We start from the raw sequence: 22,224 nt of genomic DNA, 5'->3' as shown, positions 1-22,224 counted from the left end.
CCAACATCACCCTTATAGCAGCCTTGGCCACCCCAGGAAGGAGAATGATGAACTATGAAATATGCCACTCATGAGACCAGGAACTGGGGGATGGAAAACTTGTACCAGATATATTTTCCTCCTTTGTCCACATCAGCCAATAAACAGCTTCCTCTCCCCTTTGTTAATGCCTGTGTGCTTAGGATGATCAAATCATGGGTATGAACAATCATCAATGACCTACTTGATTACTAACTTGGGATCCATCTATGACAAGTCAATAGGTCTTAAATTCCTTTTATTCTTGTTTTTTTTTAAATTTTTTTAAATTCCTTTTATTCTATGCATTCATTGATTTTTATTTTTCTCTCAACCCCCCACCCCTAGAAAACCCAAGTGTAAGAGAAGATGGCTTTTGCTAATGCAAGTCACACCACCAAGTGGGGTGGCCAGTCTGAGAGCCGTGGGTGGGAACGCCATTTGATTATGCCTCTGGTGTGCTGGGCAGGTCCTGACCCAGTCACATCCTCCAGCGCAGTGACCAAGGGGTCACAGTAAATATTTGGCCAGTGCTAAACATGTGCAGGACTCATAATTTGTCAGCAATGAAAAATCATCTGAAGTCATTTTACTTGTCCATTTTCCAACCCTTTCATTTCACCACTGTGATTAAGGACCTGTTTTCACAAACCATAGCTGATGACATCTAACCAAATGATATTTTTGACAACTGATGCTGGCATGGATCTTCTGAAGTGTTATTCTCTCCTGGGTCAGGAAAGCAGTAATTATTAGCTACTCTACTCCAGAAGACCACCAAACCTCTGTAGTGAACTTGACAGTGAACCTGTTCACAGTGGAACAAAGGCTTACAGGCTAAGAAATTAGATTTAAAACTAAAAAACAAAAAACAACAAAAAAAAAGAAAAACAGTAGAGCACTAGTGTGGGGTCAGCTACTTTTTGCACTAAGATTCTCTTATCTCAATATCCCTTTCTATATACCTGCAGTATACCTACTTAAACAGCATACCTCCAAACTTTTTCATCCACTAATTTAACAGCAAAACAGGAAAGATGAGATGAGAAGAAATGTATGTCACTTGTACCTAGTACATGATGAGCTCTCTCAGGCACTTGGCTTACATAAGTTATCTCCCACAATCCTCACAACCTCTTGAGGTGGGAATGGGTGTCTCTGGTCTGTGGATGAAAAATAAACAGAGACATGACTTGTCCCTGTTCATGATTAGAGACAGAGCTAAGATTCCAAGCAAGGACTGAAGGGCATTAAAGCCTCAGACTTCCCCTAGACTATGATCCCCACACTAGCATTCCTGAGCTCTCAAATGGAACCCTGGGACTTCCCAAAGCTACCCTCATCAGCAAATTTAACACGTTCCTTGCGGAGGCTGCGTTTTGTGCACCATTGCTTCTGTGGCTCTCCCAGGACCCAGCTAGCTGGGTACAGGACCACTGTGGCGGCTGTCAGAGCAGCTGCCTGAAAACTACAGCACAACTTGGGCGAGAGCCTGAGAAGGAGGAGACAGGGAGAACACATGCATGCGTGCACACAAGCGAGAAGATGTATGTGTGTGTATATAAAAATAGTAGAACACAAATAAAAATAGTAGAACTGCAATAATAAGGAAGAAGAAAAGATGAATTCTAAGACATCCAGAACAGTTGTCACATTTCTTTAATATGGCTAGTAGGCATATGTGGAATTTAAGAAACAAAACAATCCAACAAAGGGGGAAAATGAGACAAATCAAGAAACAGACTTTTTAAATTTTTTTTAAAGATTTATTTACTTATTTGAAAGAGAGAGAGAAAGTGAACAGCAGGAGGAGCAGAGGGAGAGAGAGAATCCAGAAGCAGCCTCCCACTGAGTGCGAACCCGACTGGGTGCTCTGTCCCAGGACCCCAAGATCATGACCTGAGCGGAAATCAAGAGTCGGTCTCTTAACCAGCTGGGCCACTCAGGCGCCTCAAGAAACAGACTCTTAGCTATAGACAACAAACTGATGGTCACCAGAGGGGAGGTAGGTGAGGGCGATAGGTGACATAGGTGATGGGAATTAAGGAGAGCACTTGTAATGACCACTGTTTGTATGGAAGTGCTAAATCACTATATTGTATACCTGAAACTAATATGACACTGTATGTTAACTACGCTGGAATTTAAATAAAAACCTAATTTAAAAAATGGACAGTAGGTAGGTCAGCATTTAATACATTAGTCTCTACTTACTGGGATATTTACTTGAAATATTTTATTAAGACAAAATATTTATTATAGACAAAATATAATAGGTATAGATATTAATATAGATACATAAATAACTCTCATACATTTGCACACACATCTGGAAGGTGACCCAGACTATTAACTATTAACAATGCTAACTCCAGGGAGAAGGAAGAGAGAATGGGGCATTTATACTTAATACAACTCTGTAAATGTAGAGAAATAAGATAAAAACCAAAGAACATTTGTAAGTTTTCAATAGTTACTACAGTTTTACACAGAGATGTGATTTATTTTCAGATTTGACACAGCTGATCACATCTATCCATTGAAATACATCTTCCCTTGACTTTTCCAGGACATCACCCTCCCACCTTAGCGGCCACTCCTTCTCAGTCTCCTTGGCCTATTCTTCATCTCTGCAACCCTAACTTGGTAATGAGAAACTAAGCTCTTGCAAGCCTTCTCCACCTACACTCCCTCCATGGATGATCTTTATACTCCCAAACCTGCAGCTCCAGCTCAGACCTCTCCCCTAAACTCCAGACTCCTAGATTCACCTGCCAGGTCCAGAGGTCCAACTCGATATCTATCACCTGTATATATCATATTTGATATTGCCTATGTTGTTTCTCTCTTGAATTTTTTGTCCTTATTTAAGCATCTCTCCAAAAGCCTCACCCATCAGCCTACTTCTTGCCCAACATTGGCATTAGCTGCCCCTGTTGTTGAGAAAGGCCTAATTTTTATTTATTTTTTTTTCAACTGAGAGGATTCTTAAAAGGCTCTGTCCCAAGTATTACTAATGATCTCCAAATGTTAGAATTTCTAGTGATGTTTACTTTTAATTTTCTTTTTGTCTGAGCCTTGTCATATTGAGTACATTTTACTTTCATAATCAAAGAAAAACCACAATGGAAATGACCCCCTTCCTTCAAAAAATAAAAATAAAAGTGGGTGGGACCATGGCTAAAATTATGCAATTGCCATTAGATATGAGAAGTGTAGCCACAGAAATCCAAGTACCCTTTCACCTTTGAACACACCACTCTGGGTGGCATCCCCAGCAGAATGACTGCATTCCGGTGGTGGCTTTTTAAAATCTACAGTGGTTCAGAACACAAACTGATGTCACCGAGTAATCTGGAGACAATTAACAACAAACCAAAGCCATCTTTAAATTAATCGCTTAGATACAGGTGGTTCACCAGATTTAAAAACAAAACTATGTTGGCTCAACATGCTGGTTTATTTTTTTTATTTTGCCTAATCAGCAATCTGCACATAGCTCTGTGCCAATGTCTAGCCTATCTTAATCATTTTTCCTCCATTTAAACAAAGTACATTACATTTTACCTCCTGATCCCAATGGCAAATGGCAAAAAAAAAAAGTTGTTTACAAGAAAGTCCACGGACCCAAGGGTGCAGCACTTACACAGGCCCACAGGAATCTGTGAACTAGACTGAAGATAGTATGTAAGCCTTCCAAACCTTGTCTTCCAATAGCAAATACAAGAGCAATAATGCTAATTAGAGCCAGTACTTTTTTTGAGCACTTACACTGGCCACGCACTTCAAATTAATATATTCATTTATTCCCCCCAAAGCCTGTTATCACTAAAAGAAGAAAATACGGAGGCACAGAGAGGTCAAGAAAGAAGCTTAAGGTTACACAGTGAGACACAGCAGAATTTGAATCCTGGCTCCAGGACCTATCTACACTCTTATACCACTGTGAGTACCCCCTGGGTGTCTCCTGTACCTGTCATTGTGTTAAGACTTTCTACCTTTGCATACACTATTCTTATTTCCCCTAAAGTTCTTTCCTTTGCTACCTAGCAAACTCCTATTCAACCTCCAAAACTCATCTTTGGGAAACCTTCCCTGGTACTCCAAGGAGAATTAATCATGCTCTTTCTGCTTTCTATTATCATTTTTTATTCATATGCTATTTCACTAACATGTAAAAAAAATAAATCTCCCAACTTGACCATGAGTCTATGTGGAAAGGAGCTATGTCTGATCCATACCTGAATTCTCCACACTTGATAATTATCACCAAAATTCATTTATAAATTTAAGATCTTTCAGGGATCATTTCATAGTATAACATTTATTAGGTGCTTACTATTCTAGGTACTTTACGCATTTTAACTCATTTACTCCTCACCTAATCCTATCATGGAAGATTCCTATCATGTCCCCATTTTGCGGATGTATAAGAAGAGAAAGTCGAAAATTTTGTTACTGCTCAAGGTGAGAGCTAGCAAGTACCTGAATTTGACCCCAGGCAATATGACTCCACACTCACTGTCTGACCAGTACACAGGCTCTGCACAGACTCTCTGAGGTCCAAAGAAAAGGTTACACCCAGTTCTTGCCCATGAAGATGTCACATGAAATCTACTTCCTTTTCTTCTTCAGGTTAATAGAGGGAATGATCACCTAAAGGATCAGAGAGGGCAGAGATCTTGCCTGCTTGGTTCACCCCAGACACTCACTGTCCAGCACAGGGCCTGCCATATATATTTGCTAAATGATCAAAAATCATTTATATCTTTGAATTAATGGTTTTCTTTACATGTTAGAGCATTACTAAAAGCATCATACCTATTTTATCTTCAAAACAACTACATGAGGAAAGTATTCTTTTAGCCCTATTTATAGATGAGGAAACCAAGGTCCCGTGAGCTTCAATAACTCGCCTAAGATCAATCACAGCATTAGAATGTGAAGCCAGCATTCAAACTCTGGAGGTCTGATTCATCCTGTAGCTTCTTGTGTCTGTTGTAACAACCACAAACTGAGAGGCTGAGAACAATAGGAATTTCTTGTCTCAATGGTTCCAGAGGCTGGATTCCTGATATGATGGTGTTGGCAGGCCCGTGCTCCCTCCAAAACCACTGAGAGGGGGTCCTTCCCTGCCTCTTCCAGATGCTGGAGGTCCCAGGCACTCTTTGGTTTATAGCAATGTAACTCCAATCTGCACCCCCTCCCCATCTTCACAAGGCCCCTTCTTTCCTTCTCTGTGTACCTCTGTCATCACAGAGCATTCTCCCTTTGGTCTGTGTCCAAATTCCCCTCTTCTTATAAGGTCACCAGTCATAATGGATTAAGGGCCTACCTAAGAGGAGTATGAACTCATCTTAACTTGATCACATCAGCAACGACCCTATTCCCAAATAAGATCATACACACAGGTACCAAAGGTTAAGACTTCAATATACCTTTGTGGTGGGGGAATGACACAATTCAACCCATAACAGACAGCCTGGATAGTACTGATTCCAAAGATGCAGGGAAATGACTCAGTGTCTCTAACCAGTTACCCTCTTCGTTGATGTAAGATTTGCTAGTTCTAAAATCGCTCCTCTGAATAAGGAGCAGTTAAAGGTTTGAGATTCAAGGGTTTCTTTCCATACAAAGTAAACAGGACATAACCAAAATGTAAACACACTTTAAGTACATGAGAAATGTTCTTTATCATGAAAAAGTCAGTATTTCCTAGAGTGGAACCCAGTTAATATGCGAGAAAAACTTCAAGTACTTATAATCTACTTACTTTCTACTCTCTTGATTTATTATACACCTTCACTCTTTCCACTTTAGGCAATACCTTTGAGTTTTGGCCAATGAGCAATAATTAAACAGTATTCTATAAGAGTGACCTATTTGATTTTTTTTTTTAAACTGTCAATAAAAGTGCCCACTCCTTCTGAAAGCTAATGATTCCCTGGGGTCTATAATTAACAGTTTAAGATGACATGCAGTTTTCAAATTTTAATAAAAATTAGCCTTCATGGAAAATGTAAACAAAGTATACAATTCTTCAAGTAAACAGGTATTTCATGTTTCTTCCATTGATAGCATCCCTATTCTTCCAGAGTCTAGTGTCAAACTTGTATACTCACTCTATATCAACTGTATTTTGCTCATCTATTAATCATGAGAATTATGTCCACCATACACTAGCCGCCTGATTTTCTCTATATACTAGGGAAGTAACCAAAAACTTTCAAAACAAGTTAATTCAGAATCTGGCTCTTTAAATAAACTTGGGAAACATCTCTGGCATGTGTAATGTTTAACCAACCCACTACTCAGGAATTATTCTTCGAAATGGTTTTGTTGGAAGGTGTCTCTGTTAACTAATGAATACATTTTGCTAGCATCACCTAGATTGTGATAAAGACCACATGAGTGCCATAACTCATCTTAAATATTAAAATATAGGGATGCCTGGGTGGCTCAGCGGTTGAGCACCTCCCTTCAGCCCAGGGTGTGATCCTGGGGTCCCAGGATCAAGTCCCACATCGGGTTCCCTGCATGGAGCCTGCTTCTCTCTCTGTCGGTGTCTCTGCCTCTCTCCATCTCCCATGAATAATAAAATCTTTTTAAAAAAAATTAAAATCTAGCATTTAAGTCAGGATGTACTATAGGCCAAAGCTAGTCAAAGCAAACTGTAGAGGAAATGATATTTCCTAAAATCAAAGTCTTGACCTGAAATTCTATCTGCCTTCCATCAACTTTCCAGACTCAAATAGAAGTGGAAGTCTAAGAGGTTATCCCAAAGGACAGTTAAGTTATTTTGGAAGATATGAACGACCCATTTAAAAAAAAAAAAAGTTAACAGCCTTCCTTAGAAAAAGATCATTATTAACATGGAATAATTTAGCAAGTAAAATTCTATTTTATTAGCACACCACATTAAAATGCAATTTTCAGACTAATATATTTACAGACATTTCAAGACTGCCAGTTGCTCACCCCTAGTGGCTGGAACTGATCCTATGTAATTATTCTCGGGACAAGATGCTTAGTGATTGATTAGAGAAATAACAGATTTTTTTCCCAAAGAGAAACAGTAACCCCCAATTACATCCTTTAAAAGTATATATTAACCCCATAAAAAATATAGAAATTTTCTTTGTTTAAAAAGGCAATTAGAAAAAGAAAGTGCAAAGCAGCTACAATCACAACCAAATACAGTTTGTGGTTCTGACATGTACTTTCTCACACCAGTTGGTCCTAGATACTCTCCACTTTCCTAGGAATTCCAGATTTTATAACCTGGTAGATCTTGTATCTTAGGGAAATATTAATTTAAGAGTATGCAGTGTGTGTGTGTGTGTGTGTGTGTGTGTGTGTGTGTGTGCGCGTGCACGCACACGCAGGGATACATGCAGCGTTCACATGTACTAAGTGCTTTTCCCCAGTGCCAAGTTCTATCCTCATAATCTACACTCATCTCAATCCTATCACCTGTTAGCTGTGTGCCCGTGGAGGTTGACGAGCCTCAGATTCCCCCACCTACATCAGAGGATAATACAGCAGCTTCCTCATAAAGTGTGGGACCCAGGTGATCCTGGGTGGCTCAGCGGTTTGAAGCCTGCCTTTGGCCCAGGGTGTGATTCTGGAGTCCCGGGATTGGGTCCCGCATCAGGCTCCCTGCATGGAGCCCATCGCTCTCTTCCTGTGTCTCTCATGAATAAATAGAATCTTTAAAAAAAATAAGGTGTGGGACCCGATGATGCCCTCCATGTAACACATTTGCCACAGTGACCACTGTCTCACAGTAAGTGCTCAATAAACATCAACCCTTATCATTTCTTTTTTTTAAGATTTTATTTATTTATTCATAAGAGACACAGAGAGGGGGGCAGAGACACAGGCAGAGAGAGAAGCAGGCTCCATATGGGGAGCTCGATGTGGAACTAGATCCTGGGACTCCAGGATCACACCCTGAGCCGAAGGCAGGTGCTCAACTGCTGAGCCACCCAGGTGTCCCAAACCCTTATCATTTCTATGGGATCCTCCTACAAGTGAGGAAAAAGAGGTAACTTGCTCAGGATCACTGCGCCGACAGAGGCCGACCCAGGATCAAAGCCCGATCCACAGGTCTTCCAAAGCTATCCAACTATAATAAGAGGCATCAAACACATGGAGGGAATATCATTCACATTATCTGAAGATACTACAAAGCAGGGAATGAGGTAACAAGGAAAACCAAAAACATGTAGTTGAATATAAAGATTAAAAACCTGCTACAAATTATAAACATCTTTCCGTTTGTCTTTTCTAGAAGAACCACCCTTTCCTTGAGGGGGGCTTGGGTGATTCAGCTGGCTAAGTGTCTGACTTTGGCTCAGGTCATGATCTCAGGGTCTTGGGAACAAGCCCCACTCAGCAGAGAGTCTGCTTCTCCCTCTCCCTCTGCCCCTCCCCGTGGTTTGTGCAAGTGTGCGCGCTCTCTCTCTCTCTAATAAATAAAATCTCAAAAAGAAATAAAATATTTTAATTCTGAAAAGTCTATTTGATCAAGGACCATCTTCTCTTTTTTTATGGTGAAAAAATTTATATTTAGATTTATAGCCAGCTGGACACAGTTTAGATGATCCCAATCTGATCAAGATGTTGACCTTGCCCATATCAATGTCATTCAGCTTCTTCACAGCCTATTTGATCTGGTGCTTATTGGCCTTGACATCCACAATGAACACAAGTGTGTTGTTGTCTTCTATTTTCTTCATGGCTGACTCAGTAGTCAGGGGGAACTTGATGATGGCATAGTGATCAAGCTTGTTTCTCCTGGGGGCGCTCTTTCGAGGATATGTGGGCTGCCTTCGGAGACCCAGGGTCTTGGGTCATTGGGATGTACGTGCCTTATGGATCTTCCTTTTTTTGTGACTGTGCAAGCCTTTCAGCACCGCTTTCTAAGCTTTCAAAGCCTTTGCTTTGGCTTCGGCTTCGGCTTTGGGAGGGGCAGGGGCTTCGTTCTTCGCCTTCGGCACCATCTTTGTGAAAGAAGGACCATCTTCTATAGCACAATAACACATGTGGGGGTGATCTAGAATATGTGGTCAACCTACTGGCCATTTCAACACAAAGTAATCAAAAGAGTGGCGCTCATTTTCACATCTTATCACAATAAATCCTCCCAACCAGGAAGGAATCATTCTAGATATTTTACAGATGGAGAAATCATGGCTCAGGCAGAGAAACCACCTATATCCACCTTCCAAGTGCAAGGCCCATGCTGAAACTTGGCCCTGTCCAGACCTAAAGTCTACACTCTCTTTAGAACAACACAGATGAGGCAAAAGAAAAGTTAGGCTACATAGTCACTTGGCTTTGAGGAAACACTCAACAAAATAGGTGGGGGAAGTGCCACAATTCTGGAGGACATTCAAATGAAGATTAATTTTTACCAAATTGTTTAATTTCCAAAGTAAAAGTCAGTAACAGATACGGCCAAAAATATGTCCCACATAGAGCATATTCAATTCACAATTTCGAACTTGTCTTGAATCAGTGTTCATTTCTCATAAATGAAAGCTTCTGGAAAGGCAAGAACTTGGCATCTAGTTCAGGTTGAGTGGCACCTATGCCCACCTCCCCCCAAGGTCTTGGGGTCTTTGCCTTCTGCACCCTTCAGAGTTTCAGCCCCAGTGGCAGGCTGCACAAAGGTTAGAACACACTCAGAGTAGCTTCAGCCTAATGTGAGGACACAGGACCAGCTCTCTCTCTCTCTAAGATTATACTTCCTTTGCTTTTATTATGGTAAAATACACATAACAAAATTCACCATTTTAACCATGTTTAGGTATACAGTTCTGTGGCATTAAATACATTCACACTGTTGTATGACCATCACCACCACACATTCTTAGGACTTTTCCATCTTCCCCAAATCATACTGTGGATCCGTTAAACACCACCTCCCCATTCCCCCTGCACCACAGCCCCTGGCAACCACCTTTCTACTTTCCATCTCCAGGAGTTACACTATTCTGGGTACCATAAATACACTCACACAACATCAGTCCCTTTGTGATTGGCTTATTTCACTAAGCATATTGCCGTTCTTTTTTGTTTCCAGTTAGTCTCCTTGAAGAAACACCCTGAAATGCATATCCTCTAGAGAACATAAAAATGAACATGTGAGAAATTTTTTTTCCCCTTCTACTACTTACTAAAAGGATATCAAAACAGTAACAATGGTCAGGGAAGAAGAATGAGAAAGCCAACAAAATCACCCAAAATCCCACAACACAGCCACTCCATTTTTATTTCTATTCTTTCTTTCATCATCTTTTGCTTTATGCAAATGAAATCTGCATAATTACATCATATTGAGTATCCTTTAACTTAACTATCAATCAAAATGATACACCTTCAAGCTTTTCAAAAATTAACTTCCAAGGTCAACGCCAAGGAAAAATAAATGTGCTTTCATGAAAACTTGTATCTGCTGAGCTCTCGCATTGCCTGAAGTTTCACTCTCATATGATGAAATTGTCTTTGGCAAACAGAACCATCCCGTGTAATAGTTGGTACTGCAGAAAGAGGGCAACAGCTTCACAAATGTTTACACAAAAACCATTTAAATGTTAAGCAAAAATGTACATAAACTCCAAATGTGGCCATTCATCCTACTGTTATCTCTCTCAGTGGAAAAGAGCATGACGGCATCTAATGAAAATCCTGTTTTCTTCCCAGGAAATAAAAATAAAAATGTCACAAATCAACATTCTCCCCACTTTCTTTTTTTATATTGATTTTTCTTTCTATATATATACATATATATATATATGTGTATATATATATATATATATATATATATATAACAGTTGGATCTAGTAACAGTAAAGGAAAATGATTTCAGATGAAATAAAACCCAAGTCAGCAGGAGATGACTTTGATTGGGAGACAATTACACCAAAGTCAAGGGAATACAAGACTTCCTTTATTTATTCTAGTAGAAATAATCTCAAGTCCTAGAAAAAAAGACATTTTTAGAAAATGACACTGACCCAATTGCTAGGTCTCATGAATAAGAGCAGGGAGTGTTATGTCTGTTGCACCTCTCCTCACACAATTTCTTCCCAAAGCACTGGAATACATTTAGCTTGAATGCGGGGTTTTGGGCTACTACATAATTGAAGACATGGAGATCCTGTCCACAATAATGGTATCCGACATATCCACCACTCATACTAAATTTCCTATTTCATTTAGAGAGAGCAGAATGCATGAGAACAGAGTACCCAAACACGGAGGACCCAAAAGGACTAATCATTCCAAAATCTTGACTTAGGGACATCTTCTTTAACTCTATTATCAGTCAGGCCCCAGTGCATCTTTCTAGAAATTGCCACAAGGACAAAAAAAAATCTGTAGTACCGGAAGGGGTCTCCTCTCAACCCTGACAACTAACCCAAATGTTCTTTTACTCTCAATTATTTTACAGAAAGACTCATCCCAGGCTCTCCCTTAAATGAAACTTTTCAGTGAGCTTGTCCCGCTGTGAAACTTTCCTGGCTTGCTGTATCAAACCAGGACCATAAAGATTAACAAGAGAGGCACCTGGGTGGCTTAGTACCTGAGCATCTGCCTTTGGCTCAGGTCATGATCCAGGGGTCCTGGGATCAAGTCCCACATCGGGGTCCTCAAGGGAGCCTGCTTCTCTCTCTCTGTCTATGTCTCTGCCTCTCTGTGTCTCTCATGAATAAATAAAATCTTAAAAAAAAAAAAAAGGTTAACAGATAACAGAGAAGAAAACTTCAAAAAGACCCTGTCCATCTGCTCTGACTTCAGGAAGGGCCAAAATCTAGGTTGAAAGGAAGATTCTAAAACATCAGCAAAAACTTAGAATACAGTGTCTGATCCAGGTTTATTATTCATACATAAGGCTCACCCTTAGGCACTCCAAGCAGGTCACTCCTTTCCCCCCACTTTACTTAGAGTGAGCAGACACCCAAAGCAATGAAGAAGACAATGACATCATAATAGGAACAACTCGACCGCAAACCATTCTTTGTGAAAGCAACTGAGGCTAAAGCATGTGCAGGAACAGCTTGCATCCCATGTGACACTCCAGCCGGCTCCTCCCTGAATGCAGCAAATGAGCAATGATCTCTCAGGCTCTAAAGGCCATTTATCTTTGGACCCAAATCAATAGGTCTGATCAACTAGGCAGGAGGCATTTGGAAAACCAATATGAGAATTCCTTCCTCTGCCTCTTCTTCAACAATCAAAGTCCCCAAAGGGTAAGTGGGACGTGAAGAGGAGAGAAAAGTCTGTGTCACATGAAATATTCTTTTTAGGTGCGCACAAAGCAGCACCTTTACAGCTGGTTGTCTGAGGTGTACAAGAAGAAACATCAGTTGAGAGCAAGCACACTGTGCAAAACTGCCCCACAGGCAAATGCTGGATTAAATGAACTTTCTTTTCAGTAGGACTTCCTGAATATATTAATGGAAAGAGAAAGTACATGCAGTTTTCTGAACTTGATGGCAGAAGTCTTTATTCCCAACATATTCCCAGTCACTCTGGATTCACTCATCACCCTCTGGGAAGTACTGCTTTGGATGTTGTGGAAGCAAGGTTAGAGCCCAGATCTGGATAAGCATGCACATAATAAAGGTGACATCAACCCAGTCTTCAAAACTAGAGAGGTATTAGGGCTCCCCAAAAAGATGTTTTAAAGTTAGGTCCTCTGCAGCATTCTCGTGCCCTTAAATTGCACCTCTCTATGTCATGATCTTGATAGACCTGGTCGTCACTTCCTGCCACTCAGGACACAGCCAAATAGACACCTACTCACCACGTGATCTGAAGGAGCCCACTGGGCACTTTTCATGACATCACCCATCTCTGTCTTCTTCATGGCACCTCCCACCCAGAAAGCAGGAGTGTTTTACTCAGTGCCATATCCTAGGGCCTACTGGCACATAGCAGGTGTTCAATGAACATTTATGGACTAAGTGAGTACATGAAGTGTTCTAGCCATCCCTCTCACTGGCTTGGAGAAATGATTACTTAAACATCTGGTTACATTTAAGACCAGTTCAGTAAGATTTATTACTTCAAATAAAAAGGCCACAGTTATGCTATGGTCGCTAAATTAAATGACATCTGCATTTCTTTGGATGCCTATTTTCATACTAAGGTGACTATTTAAAAACCTATGTATTTTTTAGTCATTCCAGGAACAATAATGGGTTTAATATGAGCTCCCCTCCTAGACCTTTCTAGAATTTAGACACCAAACCACATAGTTAACTGGGTCTTGTGTTAACCAACCGCATGCCGATGTCCTTAACATCATGGTATAAACCTATACCGTCACAACTGGGGGTAGACTGTCAGAAGAACTAGGTGTCACACATGTTCTGGGGCATATTTATTAAAGCTTCCAATGACAAAATTACTTCTCATTCACAAATTCATTCTTTGACAGAGAATGATTGAGCATCCAGGATTTCTAAGCCCTGAGAGCACAAAGACAAACCAGTAGCAGTGTCATCCCTCAAGGGTTACAGGTTAGGAGCCAAGCCAGGGAGGTAAGCAGGTGCAATGCAGTGTGACCCAAAGGGCACGATGGAGGACAGGGTACCAGGAGCTCACTGTGGCAGCAAGAGCCAGTCATCCTGTTCTGGGTGACCGTGTCCCCAGTGGTCTTCCAAGTGTGGTCCCCAGTCCAGCAGCATCAACATCACCTGGGAAATTGTCAGAGGTACGGATTTTGACTGGGCCACATCACAGGCCTCTGAATCAGAAATTTGGGGGGTGAGACCAGCAATGTCTACTTTAGTAAGCCCTCGGGTCATTCTGACACACACTGAGGTGGATGATGATTAAGCCACTTTGCGGAGGAGGAACAAAAAAAGTCAAGGAAGTGAAGAATACACAGACAATAAGGATGGTTGCAGGTGACGGGAACACAGGATAAAAGCCCAAAGGCCAGAGAAAACCAGGCATGTTGAAAGAACGGTGTGTCTCAAAGCTCAGAGCAAGAGATGGAAAGCAAAGCAGTTATCATGAAGGGTACCAGGTGCGATGCCAAGAAGCTGGCCCGTCGTCGTGAGGGCAGTGAGTGAGGAGCCCCTGGAGGGCTGGGATGGGCATGCCCGGACCTGTAGAGGATTTCTGAAGATCACCTTGGAGGCAATGCAGAGCATAAACAGAGAGGCCATGGGGGATGAGAGGTGATAGTAGTGGGACGCAATCCGCAACAGCAGGGCTCCACGTGGGGGCCTGGAGTCAGGGGCGCCTTCCACGGCTGCACAGATGGAGGCACCAGGCACGCTGTGGACTACCCTGAGCATCCCTTCCCTTTGGAAGCCTTGTCTGCCACACACCCCATACACACACACACACACACACACCCAACCAGGGCAAATGCTGATCGAGAAGCACTAAGTACTTCCCACCTCCCCTCCTGGTAGCACACAGCACATTTTATCACAGTTGCCAGCTTTCCCTACAGCCAGAGAGCTTCAGGCAGGCAGAGACAGTGGCCATCCGGGTCGGTTTCCACCCTGGTCAGTTTCCACAGGCAGCATCTGGAACAGTGCCCAGCGCTTCGGAAGCCAAACTGAATGAATGGAGCTGGACAGGCCAGGAGGCCACTGAGAGGCCACTGCCCTCATCCGGGGATGAGATGACCGTGTCATCGGGAAGGAGTCAGAAAGCTTATGATGAACTGAACATCTTCATTTTTCTCCAGTCTGTGGATCCCATTCAAAACACAGAATGAAAATCTTTTCAAGTCAATTATGCTAGGAAAATTTGACAGTAAATTTGATCTGCTAAGTGGAGGCCACAAGTCAGCAAGGACCATGGTTTGAGCACTTTTGCAAGTGAAAATAAGACACAGTTCTAGGCCACAAAGACACTGTCACCTGAGATAACAAGTTTGCTCCCTTTTGTTTTCAGAACAAAACAAGACTCCGAAACCTTGAAGTAGAAGACCGAGACATTTTAAATCCCACTGACACAGCTTGCATCTTTGCTTTGATTTTTAGAAATGATTTCAAGCAGGCAGATGTTGTGACCCAATTACAGGGTATTTTAGAAGGAGTAGGCACCTAACTTGGGGGTGGAGCCGGTGGGCGTAGAGGGAAGAGTTAGTTACTAAGCAGGCACTACCACCTGCCTCTCAGTCTTGCATGGAATTTTATAGAGACGGGAGCTGTGACAATCAGGAAGTAAGGCAGCTCTCCCTTGACCTGCTTCCTGTTTTCTCACCATTCCCAAAATAGACAGAGCTAAGGAAAATCGTAAATATATTTCTGTGCCCTCCAGGGAACGGTTCATTAAGGGCATAAATTTGGGTCCCTGGGAAAAAAAGGATGAAAGACAAAGCTATCAAAGTCCTAGAATCAAGAGGTGGAAAGAGTGAAAAATAAAATCTATGGACAAAAAGGAACCAGAGAAAGAAAACAGTGGCCAGTTCTTACACCAAAGCATAATAGGGGGTGGTGCCACAAACTTGGCTGCCCTGGATTCCCTAAATTCAACCTCTTTGGAGTCAAAAGTTAGTTTTTGCTTAAAATAAATAATAACTGTTAAGATCTTCCTTTATGCCAAATATTATTCATTATTATATTCCTATATTAACTCATGAAATCCACTTAACCGTATCATATATAGTATTCTTACTTATGGATAAGGGAACTAAAGCACTGTAAATTCTGTTCTCCACCTGTAATTCTGCAATTCTGTTGGCCTCAGTCATATGGCTGTTAAATTGCCCAGCAATATTGGAACCCTAAGAGTCTGGCTCTTAACCACCAAATCCCTACTACTTCCCTGCAGGGCTGTCTTGTGCATGTACTTCCTGTAGGACATTTACAAGCATCCTTGGCTTCTACCCCACTAGATGCCAGCAGTACTCCTTCGAAAGCCATGACAATCAGAAACATCTCCAGATACTGACAATATTCCCTGGAGAGCAAAACTGCCCTCCTCCCTTGTTGAGAACCATAGCTATAAAGACTTGAAAGTGCAAATCTCTAGGTTCTCTTTGGAAGGTGTTGCAAATCCCAGGTGTTGGATAGAAGGAACAGGCTAAGACAATTCTATGAAGGCAAGGAAAAATGGAAAAGGAGTTAGCTGAAGGGTTTTCTACAGAAAACCCCCCCCTCCTGTGGGGGTTTACAGGAGTCCCTTGCCACAGCTCCTATATTCCATGAGGCCTCTCCACTCCCATGGAGACAGGACCACTTGCTCAGACCTCACACACATGCCTCTACCGTAGCACCGTATCATCAGTGCTCTGGTACATTCCTGTCTGTCTTCCTGAACTCTGCACAGTACCTGGCACAAAGTATGTCCTCAAAAAACATTTGCTGAACAAAGACATGAACAAAGAAAGCTAAGTTTCCCTGTCACACACACACAAAAAAAGTCTGTCTTCACTAGTGATCTGAAAAATGTATAAATAAATAAAGCTTGGTTACTGGAGAAGATAAGAGATTCTGGTCAGATATCAGAAGAACATGAAGTTAAACCAGTGCTTCTCGAAGCATCTATACCCCTGTGAGTCCAGACTATGCCTCAGTTAAGTTCAGAAATTTTGTATTGGTTCACTTATGGAAAAATCAGCTCAAGAAACCTAACTCATACTAAAGAAATTCTAATTTATTCACTTCCACTGACAAATAGTACTGCCTAGCAAATCAGCAGATCCACCTCTTTTGATCTCTCTTGCCCAGGTGAAAAGTCCCCTTGGGAAATCAAATGAAGATCAGAAGGTAAGAACAGAGCTGGCATCCAGGAGCATGCTGGATGCTCCCAAAGGGAGGAACCATCATCTGGGGTGCTGAAGTTCTTTCTCCAGACCCACCGCTTGGGCAACCAGAAATCTTGAGTCAGCCACAGGCAGCCGGAGAACCCTGGAAACACTCACTTCACCTTTTTCCAGTCATCGGAAGCCTCTGTCATTCTAGCATTGCCTCATGATAGGCGCATGACAACTAATCAGATTCCAGTGTATTTTATTTACAACAGAAACATTCTAGACTGCAATCTGTCCAGAGAGGTTACACAGCAACGCCTAGTCAGACAAATTTAGAAATGATATTTGGATTTTCTGCTACTCAATTTGTATCCACATGAAAGAAATGCATATTGGAGACATAATATGAAAGAACTAATTCCATCATTAAATATGTGGGTTTAAAAAATAAAAAATAAATAAAAATAAATAAATAAATAAATAAATAAATATGTGGATTTACAGTAATGTCCATTTTGAAAATGAATGAAAGGTGAAATTTTCACCTTTTTCCCAAATGGTGAATTTAGGAAGGTTCTTCACTCATAAGAGAGGAGACAAGGAGAAGGTACCCCAAAGGACTAAGTGAAATGTTTCCTGTATAACATGAGGCACACAGTTGACCCTTAATTACCAAATGTTATTTCTTCATTCTGTTAGGATCTCCAGCAACCATGGGGCCTCCATATTGATTAGTTACAGGGTAAGTGTCACTGTTTACTATAAAGGCTTTAGTGAAAAGGACCTCAGTTTCCTTATCTCTAAAATGGGAACAGCACCACAGCATTTTGTAAGACTTAAATAAGGTAATAGTGATAAAGCTCTTAACACAAAGAGCTCCATAATAACATTAATACTATATTATCAATGATGATCAGCAAGATCCAGATATCATTTAGCATAGATTTTTCAAATATCATCTTTAAATATATTATTTTCTTAACCTACTATTTAAAACACAGTAATAATTTGGGTTTGCAATGCCTTGAGCAAATTATTCTTAAGGTTCCTCCAGCGATTCATCAAGGCTTGCTCTGGAAGACATGATATTGCAAAGGTCCAAACCAAGCTGGCTATTACACCACTTGTGTTTCTACGGCCTTGACTCCATCAGCATTTCCTAGAATCACCAACCCCATATTGCTAAAGTGTGCCGCCTTCACAGAAAGAGGCCTGTGTGCAAAGAAACCAACACTAGGATCTGTCATTTTGAGGCTTTGCCTGCTGAAATTCACATTACAATCAGTTGTCCTTTCTGCTCTCTCAGACCCTCATCTTTCATTTTGGCACTTCCATTGACATTCCTTGGGCTATAATTCAAAAATATCTGCTGGTTCCCAGAGCACTTTCAAAATTAGTTTCTTCTAAGCTCCTAAGACCCTGAGTCTATACCAGTGACCCTACATTCCTGGAAGGCCCAGAGGCCCCATCAACCCACCCATAAGCTCCAGTTTGGCCGGGCCTCCACTACTCACTCTATCCCAAGGGCATGGCTCTCAACATCTCAAGCCCAGCTTCCCAGACTTATCAATTTCATGGACCATTAAGCTGCCAAATAAAAATATTCCCATCAAATCATAAAAGGATTCTTATCCCCAAATCAGAAGGGTATAGTCTCAGAGAAAAAAGGACACATATCCTCAATTGGACACACTTACAAAATATTCACTACAACATCATCATTATTTTGATAAGGACAGCAAACACATCACTGACAGCAATGGCCTATGGACCTAATACTGTGCTTTGCACTTTTAAATTGTGAGTGGAAACTAAAATCTGATGTATAGGGCATCAATTCTGGAAACATTACATCTTATACCACTGTGATGCCAAGCCTTCCTTCTTTAAAAAGTGTTTCCCTTCACTCTCTAGAGCTCTCTGCAAGTTCTCTCCAGCCTCATGCCCCTAGGTACACACTCCTAGCTCAGTTATAAAACTACATTCTTCTTAGTCAATTTTAAAAGAAAAACACAAACCCAAACTACTCTTCCTCCCACTCTAAGCATTCCTAAAGCATAGAGTTACACTTTAAAAACCTCAGCTATTACATAGCAGACAAAATCTTGCAAGATTTCCACAGGAGGCAAAGAGTAGTTCACCTTATCTACAATCACTGTCAAATCATTAATAAGCAAAGAAACACCTTAATCCATAATTCCATACCATTCATTTTTTCCATGTTCTCTTCCCATCTTTCTCCATAGAAGTCTGTACATCTCATGTAGCAATAAATTACACAGTAAGACTTTTCTGATGATAAGAGTAATGCCTGTCCTAGCATCCATTCAGTGCTTAGGAAACCAGGTAAGATTCAAACATTATAGAAATAAGATTATGCAGAAAAGGAATGTCTCCTATGAGTCTACACCTAAAGGCCTCTAATACTTTTAAACTGATGTAGGCTTCTTACTTTTTGCCAATTTGTAGTGACTTGACTGTCTTCTGCTCTTCGTGTGCTTCCTCTCTTATGGCTCTCACCTCTTGTTCGAAGTTATCACTCCACTCCTACCAGATGCCCAGCAACCCTGCAGCCTGGTTAATATCAGAAGTGCTAGATTCACTGTCTGTTTATTATCAACTATTAAAATATGGGTAACAACCCTGGCATCTCCTCACCTGCCCCACTGAAAGGTTCATTCAGGACATTGAGCTTTGGGAGCATCGTGAAAGCAAAGTGCACTACAAACACCAAAAGGACCAGTTTCCTTTGCTTTCTGACCCATCACCATAACTTGCCAAGAGAAAAAAACAAAAAAAGTTCACAATCTTGCCAAAGTAGAGTAGGTACATTCCACCAGCCACAACTCCTGTTACTGCAGTAGCTGACCCTGGACACCTGGACACCTGCCCAATAGAGGGATTGTGCTAACATGAAATGATGATGAGAATTTTATTCTAGAGACCAAGGGCTACATTTCTAATCAAAGGCTAAAGAGAGAGAGGATGGAGACATGGAACAGGCTGGCCAAAATTTCACTTAAGTGGGCCTGAAACCCAAGACACAGGACACCTTCCTCTGTGGTGGCTCCTTTCTCAGCTTATCTGCATGCCCAAGAGCAGAGACTCACCTCAGAAGATGCTATGAAACAGTTTCAGATATCTAGTGTGCTTTATCCAAATCTAATCATCCCCTTATCTCCTACCTAGACTTGGAAGGGCCACAGAGTTAATTTTATGACAACCATTCTTTAACAAAAACTAAAAAGGCAGTCAGGATTTGGCCAAAAAAAAGGGCGGGGGGCAGATTCCTCAAAGCAGGACAGGCCAGACTCTGTGAAACAAAATCACCTTCATGTAATGCTCTACATGCAGTACCCCTCCTCCAAAGGTTGCATCATAGACCCTTGAAACCGGACAAAAGAACTCAACAGGCATCCAGAGAATGCACTGTACTGCAACTCTCTCATTGTACAGATGGAAAAACTGAGGCCCAGAAAAATAAACTGACATTCCCAAGATCACACACAGCAAGTTAAAGTAGCAGAAGAGTCTGGCCCAGAAGGCAAGTGTTGGAAGTCACTGGTTGATGATGGTCTTTGCACCAAATCCCACCAGGCTACTGCAGAGAATCTGTCACTCTGACTCTGACAAACCATTGCAACTGTATCAGGTTGATACAGAGCAAGCATTAAACAAATATTAAGTTTCCTTAACCCAAAGAAGGGAAATAAGTATCACCCACATAACTAGTAATACCTTCTTAAAATACTTTCCTAAAAGTCTTACAGCTATGGAAAATTCAAGGTGTTATAATATCAGACTAATGTCTATTTTAAAAGTGTAACTGGGGTGCCTGGATGGTTCAGTGGGTTAAGCATCAGATACTTGATTTCAGCTTAGGTCCTAATCTCAGGCTAGTGACTTCAAGCCCCACATTGGGTGTGAAGCCTATTTAAAATATTTTTTTTAAAGTGTAACTAAGAAAAAGATGCAGAGAAACAACATTACGTTTTCCTTAAAAGATAAATTTAGATATTCTGACATCAGAGTTGTCCCCATAACCCTGTACTAATATTATGGCAGGCTTTTTAGTATTAATTCCTGTTGTAATAGAGGGGGGGGGGGGAATTCAGTATTTTTCTGGTGGCAGGAAAAGAAACAGTCATTAAAAAGTTGAAACATGACATAAAAAGAGTAACAATTTTAAAATACGTTATCTTTATACATGCGGATTCTTGCAACACTTAGTAGTCTTTTCTTAAAATAATTTTGTAGTCTCTTATTCACATCACTCCAGTTAAATGTAAAATGCCGATCTTTCACACTTCAGTTCATTAAGCTTTTCCACTACCACTTTATAAAAGTTTCAGAAAGTGCTGAATGGTGCTGGCTGCTTGAGGGCGAATTATCTAGTCAAAAGCATCCTTTGGAAAAGAGAATAGAAGTTCAAGAAAACTCCTTCCCTAGAAAACAATCTCAACTTTAGAATCCTTTCTCAAAGCCTCTGAGCAAATATCTAGGGATATCCCTAGATTCTGAAGACTCTAAGTGATGGGGGGGGTGGGGGGGGAGCCACACTGTAAAATGATGACAAAAGGCCAGCAACAGAAATCTTGATCTGCTTGCTTCTCCCCTGGTGTTCCGACCACCAGCCCATTGTACTCTACTGCCACCTGCGTTCTCCCGGCATCTCCCCCAGCGCAGACGTTTCTCATCCATTTGCTACATGCCATCCCTTGCAATAAGTGCATTTCTAAGATTCTGCAAGTTACGACAAACAATTGTTGAGCAATTACCGTTCTCAAGCTACAAACGGAAAACACATCTGAGCGGCTACCGAAGTTCCAGAAGAAATCCCCCTTTAAAGATTATATGTCCCTGAAAGGCCAGCTCCACCAAGTCCGGCATCCTTCATTATCACGGCCATCTGGGGACAAACGGAAGCCCATGGCACGGAGAAATAAATAAATAGAGGCTTAAGAGACCTAAACCCAGAACGACAGATCAGGGTGCCACTGCTGGGTGGTTTAAATCGGTCAAATATCAGAACAAATGACACACAGTTGCCAATCTCGCAAAGTTTCCTCATTTCTTGGAACCGAAAGCAGCACTGCTGGCATCGTTTTATGACAACCCTGAATTCAGAGATTTCACCTAAGTGATCGCGTGCAAAGGGACACCAGTGATGGAGGGACCTCGCAACACTATGCCCTCGAGAGGCCAGTCCTGCCCGGGCTTCCCACACGGACCCTTATTTCCAGCCCCCGCCCCCCCCCCCAACCACTCAATCCACCCAAAAACGCTTGTTGACAGTCGCGGCTCTAAACTGCGCAAACTTGGCTACGAAACGGCTACAACCCGCAATCTGATTTCTCCCACGTATTTTTGTTTGATTCGAGTCCCACGACCCCTCAGCTCCGGAGCCCTTCACCTGCGGTCCAGGCCGCCTCGCATCGTCTCCTCGGGACTCCGCATCCCTCCCCGCCCAG

The 22,224-nt window shown here is 41.6% G+C and overlaps 1 protein-coding gene across 6 annotated transcripts in view; it reads right to left on the bottom strand.

Moving 5' to 3' along the window:
• Nucleotides 1–22,224, bottom strand: part of APBB2 (amyloid beta precursor protein binding family B member 2) — a 369,758-nt gene that overhangs the window by 346,596 nt on the left and 938 nt on the right. The gene's annotated exons all lie outside the window — the stretch shown is intronic.

Source organism: Vulpes lagopus, chromosome 4, assembly GCF_018345385.1.
Source record: "Vulpes lagopus strain Blue_001 chromosome 4, ASM1834538v1, whole genome shotgun sequence".
Classification (NCBI taxonomy): Eukaryota; Metazoa; Chordata; class Mammalia; order Carnivora; family Canidae; genus Vulpes; species Vulpes lagopus.
The sequence above is the reverse complement of the archived record's forward strand: the minus strand, read 5'-3'. Positions and strand labels throughout refer to the sequence as shown.